Raw genomic sequence first — 9,653 nt, 5'->3', positions numbered from 1 at the left:
TATCTGGGGGATTCCAGAGCCCACTTAATGGCCAGACACTCTCGTTCAATTATAGCGTAGTTTTTCTCCGCTGGTGTAAACTTCTTACTGAGGAAGACTACCGGGTGCTCCTCGCCATGAACAACCTATGACAACACCGCTCCCAATCCTACATCGGAAGCATCAGTCTGGACAACAAACTCTTTTGAAAAATCGGGTGCTACCAGGACAGGGTGTTGGCACAGTGCTGACTTGAGCTCCAAAAAAGCTTTCTCAGCATCTGCATTCCACTCCACCATGACTGATTTCCGACCCTTAGTCAGATCAGTCAATGGAGCCGCCAACATGGCAAAGTTGGGTACAAACCTCCTGTAGTATCCCACCATGCCCAGGAATGCACGTACCTGTTTTTTTGTGAGGGGACAGGGCCAATTCTGTATAGCCTCTACCTTGCTAACCTGAGGTTTCACCACCCCTCTACCCACGATATAGCCCTGGTATTTCACCTCCTCCATTCCCAAAGCACATTTTTCAGAGTTTATTGTAAACCCCTCCTTCCAAAGAGAGTCCAGCACTGCCTGGACTTTGGGCAAGTGTGATTCCCGGTCTCTGCTAAAAATGACTATGTCGTCCAAGTACACTGAGGCATAGTCCCAGTGAGGTCGTAAAACCCTATCCCTTGCTCGCTGGAACATGGCTGGAGCAGTTTGCAATCCAAAAGGCACTCTTTTGTACTGAAAACTTCCCTCTGAGGTAGAAAAAGCAGTTTTCTCTCTAGCAGCCTTAGTCAATGGGATTTGCCAATACCCCTTGGTAAGGTCTAATGTAGTGATATACCTGGCTGGACCTAGTCTCTCAATAAGCTCATCTACCTGGGGTATGGGGTAGGCATCAAACCATGAAACTTCATTAAGTTTCTGGAAATCATTGCAGAATCGCAGAGTCCCGTTGGGCTTCGGTACCAACACAATCGGGCTCGACCACTCACTCTGCGATTCTTCAATAATCTCCAGGTCTAACATTTTCTTCACTTCCTCTGAAACGGCTTTCCTTTGAGCCTCTGGGATACGGTAGGGCCGGACAAAAACTTTGACTCCTGGTTCTGTGATAATATCATGCTCTATGACACTAGTGAGCCCTGGTAAGTCTGAAATTTTTTCTTGGGAAAACCAGTCCGTGTAAACAACTGGAATAATTCCCGGGTAATAGCCTTAGAGGAAGTATTCCGCAGGGGTAGCGCCTCAGGATATCCGGTGGCATAGTCGAGGATCACCAGTATGTAGGAGTGACCTTGAGCCGACTTTACCAAGGGACCAACTATAGCCATGGCTATCCTCTAGAATGGGACCTCAATTATGGACAGGGGGACCAAAGGGATCCGGAAGTGGGTCACTAGAGCGTTCAACTGACAGGTGCGACAAGAGGTACAGTATCTCCTTACCTCTGCTTTCAGACCTGGCCAGTAAAACCGGTCGGTGATCTGTGCCTCAGTTTTTTCAACTCCCAGGTGTCCCCCTAAAACATCGTCATGGGCCAGGTCCAGGGCCTTGTGTCTATACTGCTGGGGTACCAATAATTGTTCTACCACATTTTCTCTCACTTTGGTAACCCGATAAAGCAACTAATTAAATATTGCAAAGTGTGGCCACCACTCATTCGCACCTGGCTCTTGGGGAACCCCATTTACTACTACAACCTGTTCCTGTGCACGGGCCAAAGTGGGGTCCTGCATCTGGGCAGTACCAAATGCCCCCTGGGGAACACCCAAATCTGCCAGGGCAGGGGTAGAGGCCACTTTCTCATCCTCTTCCCCCAGCATTACCTGAAGTGGGGAAGGTCCCCCCCTTAGTGTTCAGGTAGGTCTATGAACCACACATCTTGACATCCTTAACAGTATCAGCAATACTTTCATCACCATTAATCAAATCATTAGCATTTTCATCATCTTGATCCACATTAAGAACATTTGGCATTTCAGGGTTATTCCCCTCAACAGCAGGAACAGATGGACTAGTTTCTCCCCGTCTCTGGACCGTTCAGGTAGTTCTCCTTGTCCCCAGAGTTTTGCAAATAATGGACAGTCTCGTCTTATTATCACATCATGTACCAAGTTCTTTACCACCCCCACCTCTTGAGTACCAGTGCCACATGCTGTGGAGATGGACACTGAGATGAGAGGGTACTCTCTAGTGTCCCCATGAATGCACACAACCCGTAAAGTTTTGCTTACCGGACCGATCTTCCCAAATACTCTAGGATGAACCAGGGTTACCATGCTTCCAGAGTCCAACAAAGCACGGGCAGGGAGGTGGTTCACTTGGACTTCACTCTCAAATTTCCCCTCTCCAAGGTCAAGATGTGTTGTACATGCTTTATGGGCATAAAAATACCCCCTCCGAAGAACCCATGGGCTCCTCTTGCAGTGGGCATTAGGCCCGGGTATGGCCCCAGGAATGACATTGCCAACATTGTTCATCCCCTCCTTTCCGAACAGGAACAGAATGCTGAGGAGGTACCGGGAGTGACTCTTGGCCTTCCGGGGTGTTGGTTCCAGGGCTCCGTGGGATGTCCTTTGGAAGGGCGCCATCGATCAAATAGGCCGTGGCAGACTGGGCCCTTGGCGCTTGGTAGGGCCAAGCAGATCCTCCACCACTGTATATTGTTTCACCATCTCGACAAGGTGGTTCACTGTTTTGGGGTCACCATGGCTGACCCACCGTTGAAGGTCGTCTGGCAGTGACCTTAAGTATCGGTCCAGCACGACTCGCTCCACGTCATTTTTTTTACCAGTTGCACCAGGTCAAGCATTTGAGACCGGAGTGGCCAATCTGGACGATACTTCCATTGGTGCACTTGTTGGGCCCAAATGGCCGGAGTCACCCCCAGACGAGCCATTATTTCTACCTTTACTTTTTGATAATCTTTAGCGTCATCCGGGGGCAGGTCGAAGTAGGCTTTTTGAGGATCTCCGGTGAGGAAAGGAGCAATTAGGCCGGCCCACTGGTCCTGGGGCCACCCTTCTCTCTCTGTCGTCCTCTCAAATGTAGCAAGAAATGCCTCTACATCATGACTCAGGGACAACTTCTGCAAAAAATGGCTTGCCCTCACGGTCACCTGGTTGCCAGGGGCAACAGTCGCTTGCTCACGGCCCTGAGAAAGCTGCTGCACTACTTCTTTTAAGGCAGTCACCTGAGCCTGCATAACCCCTTGCTGGGGCGCTTGCTGGGCTGCCAACTGGACCACCAACAGGCGATTATTTTCTTGCTGTACCTCCAGCTGGGTTGCTAAGCGCTGATTAGCTTCATCATGGCGAGTCTGCGCTTGCACATTAGCCAGGGACAGTTGTTTAATTAGCTCCTCCATTGCTTCAGCTTTCAGGGTTTGTGCAGCTTTAACCCAGGACATAAATCCAATGTACTGTCTCCTTAATTGTCAGTTTAAGTCCAAATGCCAAAACAGCAAGAAAAATGCCTGTTACTCTGTCCTGCCCCACACCCTGCACCAGTTGTAAAGTTGGGAGAACTAGCTAGATCGCAGGACACAGGCTTTTCAGTCAAAAGGAGGTTTATTAAACTTAAATAGCGTCACAGCAGCAAAAACGAAAGAAAGAGGTTTCAGTCACACCGACTTGCACAGTCCAGAACTGCTATCGCAGTTAAACAGTTCTTGGATTTTGTCACAGGTAACTTCCCCTGCCAGGAGGCTTCCAGGCAGGACACTGCCGTTTAGGGTTGCCACCTCATCCCTTTAAACCCGAACACATATTAATTACACAGGTTCTGTGGCTGATTAAGGTGGTAATTAAACTCACTTGGTGCCTTATCTGTATTTAATTAGCCTCAGAACCTGTGTAATTCAATGGTGTTCGGGTTTAAAGGGATGAGGTGGCAACTCTACTGCCGTTGACTTTTATCGCTGTACACAAAATCACCATCCACAGTCTCCTCTATACTCCTCCACACTCACCTACAATTTCCTGTCTTGTTTTAAACCCACTTCCTCTGACAGGTGAGTTAACCCTTTTTGTTCCCTTAAAGGGACCACAGTCCAAACAGAGGGGAAATATAGCATCCTTCCAGGACCCAGCCACGGTGTCCCGTACAGTAGTCAAATTAGATTTGAAACTTATGCCCCTAGAACACCTGATGTGTGTGCTCCCTGCATGTTGGGCCTCTTTATGTGGCCAGGCTGTGTAAAAGTCTCCCACATGTGGCTTCGCCATCCTCAGGAGTAGGAGAATCTATTTTGGGGTGTCATTTTTGGTATGTAGATGCTATGTGTTCGAAATATTGTATAAAAAGACAACTTTGTGTAAAAAAAAAAAAAAAAAAATGCGTTTTCATTTTCTTTACACATTTTCCAAAATCTTGTAGGAAAAAATGACATGTTCAAAAGACTCATTATGCCTCATAGATTATACGTTGGGCTGTTTTATTTCCAAAATGGGGTCATTTTTGGGGCGTTTTCATTGTTCTGGTGCTTCAGGGCCTTCAAAAGTGTAAGAGGTAGTCAAGAAATTATATGTGTAATTTATGCTCCAAGAACGCCTAATGGCGCTCCCTGCATGTTGGGCCTCTGTATGTGGCCACGTTGTGTAAAAGTCTCACACATGTGGTATCGCCATACTCAGGAGGAGTAGTAGAATGTATTTTGGGGTGTAATTTGTGCTATGCTTATGCTGTGTGTGAGAAATAACCTGCTAATATAACAATTTTGTGAAAAAAAATAAAAATAAAAAAAATCTTGATGTTGCAAAGAATTGCGGGAAAAAATTACAACTTCAAAAAACTCACAATGCCTCTTACTAAATACCTTGGAATGTCTACTTTCCAAAAAGGGGTCATTTGGGGGGTATTTGTACTTTCCTGGCTGTTAGGCTCGGTTCACACAGGGGCAACCCAACTTACAGTGCGACTTTGTAAGGCGATTTGGAGGCGACTTCAGCGCGACTTTAAGCAACTTACAACACGACTTAAAGTTGCCTGCAGGACAGGCTACTTTGGCTGTGGCCAATCACAGAATAATCAGCTCTCTGGGAGGGAGGGGTTTGCCTGGGTAAACTAATTTCTTTTCCTGTAAAGTCGCTTCAATATAGATGGAGATCTGACTTAGAGGCAACTTTCATTGAAATCTATGGGTACAAGTTGCCTAGAAGTCGCCTTGAAGTAGTACAGGAACCTTTTCTGAAGTCGGAGCAATTTCAGTAGTGTACATTAAGACAGCTCTCATTCACTTCAATGGAATTTTTTATGTCCCGCGACTTGGGGCAACTTGAGGTCTGGCAAGTCGGATCCCAAATCGTTGTAGTGTGAACCAGCACTTAGGGTCTCAACAAATGAGACACCGTCAGTGCATCAGGTGTGATCAATTTTCTCTCTATAACTTTCACAGAGACCAAATAATATACATGCCTGCTGGACCATGAGTCAGCGGTAATATGCACCTTACCGCTGACCGCCCTGTCCAGAGAGGCCAAGACATTGCCTTCCACATGCCGGTAGAGAGCCGGAATTGACTTCCGTGAGAAAAAGTGCCGTTTGGGAACCTGCCACTGAGGAACTGCACATTTCACAAACTCACTGAAGGGGGCAGAGTCTACCAAGTGAAAAGGCAGCAGTTGACGTGCTAGCAATTTAGCCAAGCTAGCATTCAACTGCTGGGCATGTGGATGGCTGGGAGCGAACTTCTTTCAGCGGTGCAGCAGCTGGGGCAGGGAAATTTGCCTGGTACAATCTGATGTCAGTGTACCGATAGCAGATTGCCCGCAAGTACTTGGCTGTGACACACCTAATTCTACACCTTCATTCCTCTCAGTGCAGGTTTTAGAGAGGACTGAAGGTATAGTGGGGTTGGAGATCCCAGCTGATGAGGAGCAAGGAGAGGTCCGCTTTGTTCTTTGGTGTGGGTCTTTTAGGTATGCTTGCCAACGAACTGCATGGCAGGTCGACATATGTCTGGTCAAGCATGTGGTGCCCAAGCGGGTGATGTTTTGGCCACGCGAGATACGCTAGAGACGTATGTTGCAAATAGCAGCGGTGGGATCTGATGCACTCATCTCAAAAAAGGCCCACACCAAAGAACTTTTGGAATAACGCGCAGAGACAGCAGCGCCCTGCACATGAGGAGCTCTGCGGTGTGATGCAGTCGGTGTGCTGCCCTTAAGCTGGCCCCTGGAGGGCATCCTGCCTCATTGGAGATGTGCCTCCTCCTCCTCCTCCTCTCTCCTATCAGGCACCCATGTGGAGTCAGTGACCTCATCATCCCCTCCCTCCTCATCACTGGAGCAAAGCTGGCAGTATGCTGCAGCTGGGGGAACATGACTGCCAGATTGCTGTCCTTCTTGGGCACCCCCTCTCTCTGGGCTCACGTTACTGCCTTCCTCTAGCTGGGTACCATCATTGGAGCCTTCAAAACGCTGGGCATCCTCCTTGAGCATGTACCCAACACTGTGGCCAAACAGTTCAGTTCAGGGGACTCCTCAGGAGGACATGGGGCTAGCAAAGGAGTGACTGATGCCATTGAGCTGAGGGAAGAGGCCGCGTTGGCAGCTGCTTTGCCAGACAAAGTACCCTGAGCCTGGGTGAGAGAGGATGAGGAGGATGAGGATGGCTTGGTCAGCCACTCTACCATGTCTTCCGCATGTTGCGGCTCAACACAGCCAGCTGCCAAAAAAAAGGACAAGCGTGTCCCACGGCCACGTGCTGATGAAGATGCACCGTCTCCACGACTAGCACTGTTGCCTCTAGACACAGAGCCTGCTTGCCCTCTTTTATTGGCTTGTGACTGTCTGCCTCTCCTTGTTGGCCTTCCAGACATACTAATGGCCTGCAGTGAGATGTAGCTACACAAAGCTGGGATGTATATATATACTGATACTGCAGCTAGCAGATTCAACTGCCTGCCTGCAGTATTTTTAGTATGAGAACCAGCAATTATCTTCAGGTAGCTTTAGGTGCACACTATGCAGAGGACACAATACACTAACTGTAAATACTGCAGCTGCCTGTCTGTGGTATTAATAGGATCAGAACAACAGCAATTGTCTTCAGGTAGCTTTAGGTGCACACTGTGCAGAGGAAGCAGTACACTAACTGTAAATACTGCAGCTGCCTGCCTGTGGTACTAATAGGATCAGAAGAACACCACCAATTTTCTTCAGGTAGCTTTAGGTGCACACTGTGCAGAGAACACAGTACACTAACTGTAAATACTGCAGCTGCCTGCCTGTGGTATTAATAGGATCAGAACAACAGCAATTGTGTTCAGGTAGCTTTAGGTTCACACTGTGCAGAGGAAGCAATACACTAACTGTAAATACTGCAGCTGCCTGCCTGTGGTACTAATAGGATCAGAAGAACACCACCAATTTTCTTCAGGTAGCTTTAGGTGCACATTGTGCAGAGAACACAGTACACTAACTGTAAATACTGCAGCTGCCTGCCTGTGGTATTAATAGGATCAGAACAACAGCAATTGTCTTCAGGTAGCTTTAGGTGCACACTGTGCAGAGGACGCACTACACTAACTGTAAATACTGCAGCTGCTTGCTGTGGTACTAATAGGATCAGAACAACAGCAATTGTCTTCAGGTAGCTGTAAATACTGTAAAAACACCTGCCTGCCTGTCAGTAGGAAGAGAATAACAGGGACGGATCTAGCTAAACTGAATGCAGTGTGTGTATATATATATATGTATATATATATATATATATATATATATATATTATACACACACAACACCTAGGATGCATATATATATATATATACACAATACACTGTAAGTGCAGCTAACTGACTCGCCTGCCTACTCTATCTAACTTAAATCAAATGACACTGTCTCTCTGTCTATCTCTCCGCCGCTGCAACACACTACACAAGGCCGCCACGCAGGCGGCCTTATATAGTGTGGGGCATGTGCTAAACCCCCTGAGGCATAATTGGCCAAAGCCACCCTTGGCCAATTACGGGTCTCTGCACAGACGGCGCTGTGATTGGCCAAGCATGTGGGTCATAGTGCATGCTTGGCCAATCATCAGCCAGCAATGCACTGCGATGCCGCAGTGAATTATGGGCCATGACGCGCCACTTCGACGAACGGTCGAACATGCGATGTTCGAGTCGAACATGGGTTCGACTAGAACTCAAAGCTCATCCCTACTAAGGAGTATTTATATACAGATTGTGGGTGGGAAGGGCTTAACCCCTGCGTATGTAATATGTTCTGAAGTTAATTCCATGACTACTTATCCTCTTCTCCACTTCCTACAGCAAAATTTGGCAAATACTGAAAAGCCTTAGAAAAAAAAGGATTATAACACTTTGGGATAACATTTTGTAGGTAGCAGTTATTATTATAATTCGAATACCCAAAGAAAGAAGTCATAAAAGATTTCCTAAAGTATAAAGCTGCAAAATTATGTTAGATTAGTGTTACCTTTATCACTTGGAAAACAGCTGGGGTTTAGTTACTTTAAAAATACCTATTGCTAGTAAAAAGTTTACTAAAATACTAATTTGAAAAATACAGTTCTAATGCTTCCAATTAGCACCTCCATTGACTCCACGCTTTACCTGTAAGCAGGTTGGAAAGTGCTAGCTAGGGAGGGAAAGGGTTAACTTATTTCCCAGGCCTATGTTTTCGGCGGGCTTCTGATGGGTTCTGACCCCTTTTCCTGTGGATATAAATTAGGTGGGAGCTTTGCCCGGACAAAGTCCAGCCATATGGGAAAAGACAGGCTGGCATTGCTATGTAACACAATCCTCCAGCACACCATCTGCCCGGATGGGCTCTGCTCATCTCTTCCTTCAGCCACCTTTTACTTCTTCTGTCATCACTGGAGATCACCTGCAGAGAGGAGTCTGCCAACATGCCTGGGGCTGCTGAGACCTGTAGTCACACAACACACAGCCTACTGCATTGAAAGGAAAGACAGACAGTCAGCAAAGAGTGGGAGAGTGTTTCTGTCCTGATTACAGCAAAGCTGCTATAATCCTGTGTCCTGGAGCCTTCCACATGTATGGGGATTGCTGGGACTTGTAGTCCTCCTGAAGACACCAGCACGGACTCTACCTTTGCAGTTATGCCAAGCAGCACACAAGTCTGAGTTAGAAATTAGGGAGCCTGTCAGTAGCGTGTACCTGTACAGATGGGACAGCCTTTTACAAAGAGGGAGATGTTGTCGGTACTCCTTCTGTAGCGGTATGTCTCCCATAGCAATGGGAGCGGATCGGCACAGCCGAGGTCCCCATCCTGTACAGAGGTACAGAAGATCAAGAAAGAGTTGAGTGTACATAAGCTCAACATGTCCTCCTAAATGCAATCTACAGTGAGAGGTGTACATTTACATAGGGACCCGAGGGTTAACTGGAGAACAGTTAGATCTCTATCAAACTGAGGCGCTTTGCAGTCGCTACAGCGCTAAAAATAGCACCTGTATAGCGCCTGTAATGAGCCTCTCCTGTCTCTCGGGGCACTCGGGCTTTCACACTGGAGAGGTGCGCTGGCAGGACGCTAAAAAAAGTCCTGCAAGCAGCATCTTTGGAGCGGTGTATACACCGCTCATAAACCGCTCCTGCCCATTGAACTAAATGGGCACCGCTGCCCAACCACTGGCAAAGCGCCGCAGCTTTGCAGGTCGTTATAACCCTTTTTCGGCTGCTAGCAGGGGTTAAAA

The sequence above is a fragment of the Aquarana catesbeiana genome, linkage group LG06, assembly GCF_042186555.1.
Source record: "Aquarana catesbeiana isolate 2022-GZ linkage group LG06, ASM4218655v1, whole genome shotgun sequence".
Classification (NCBI taxonomy): Eukaryota; Metazoa; Chordata; class Amphibia; order Anura; family Ranidae; genus Aquarana; species Aquarana catesbeiana.
This window is presented reverse-complemented; position numbering follows the sequence as displayed.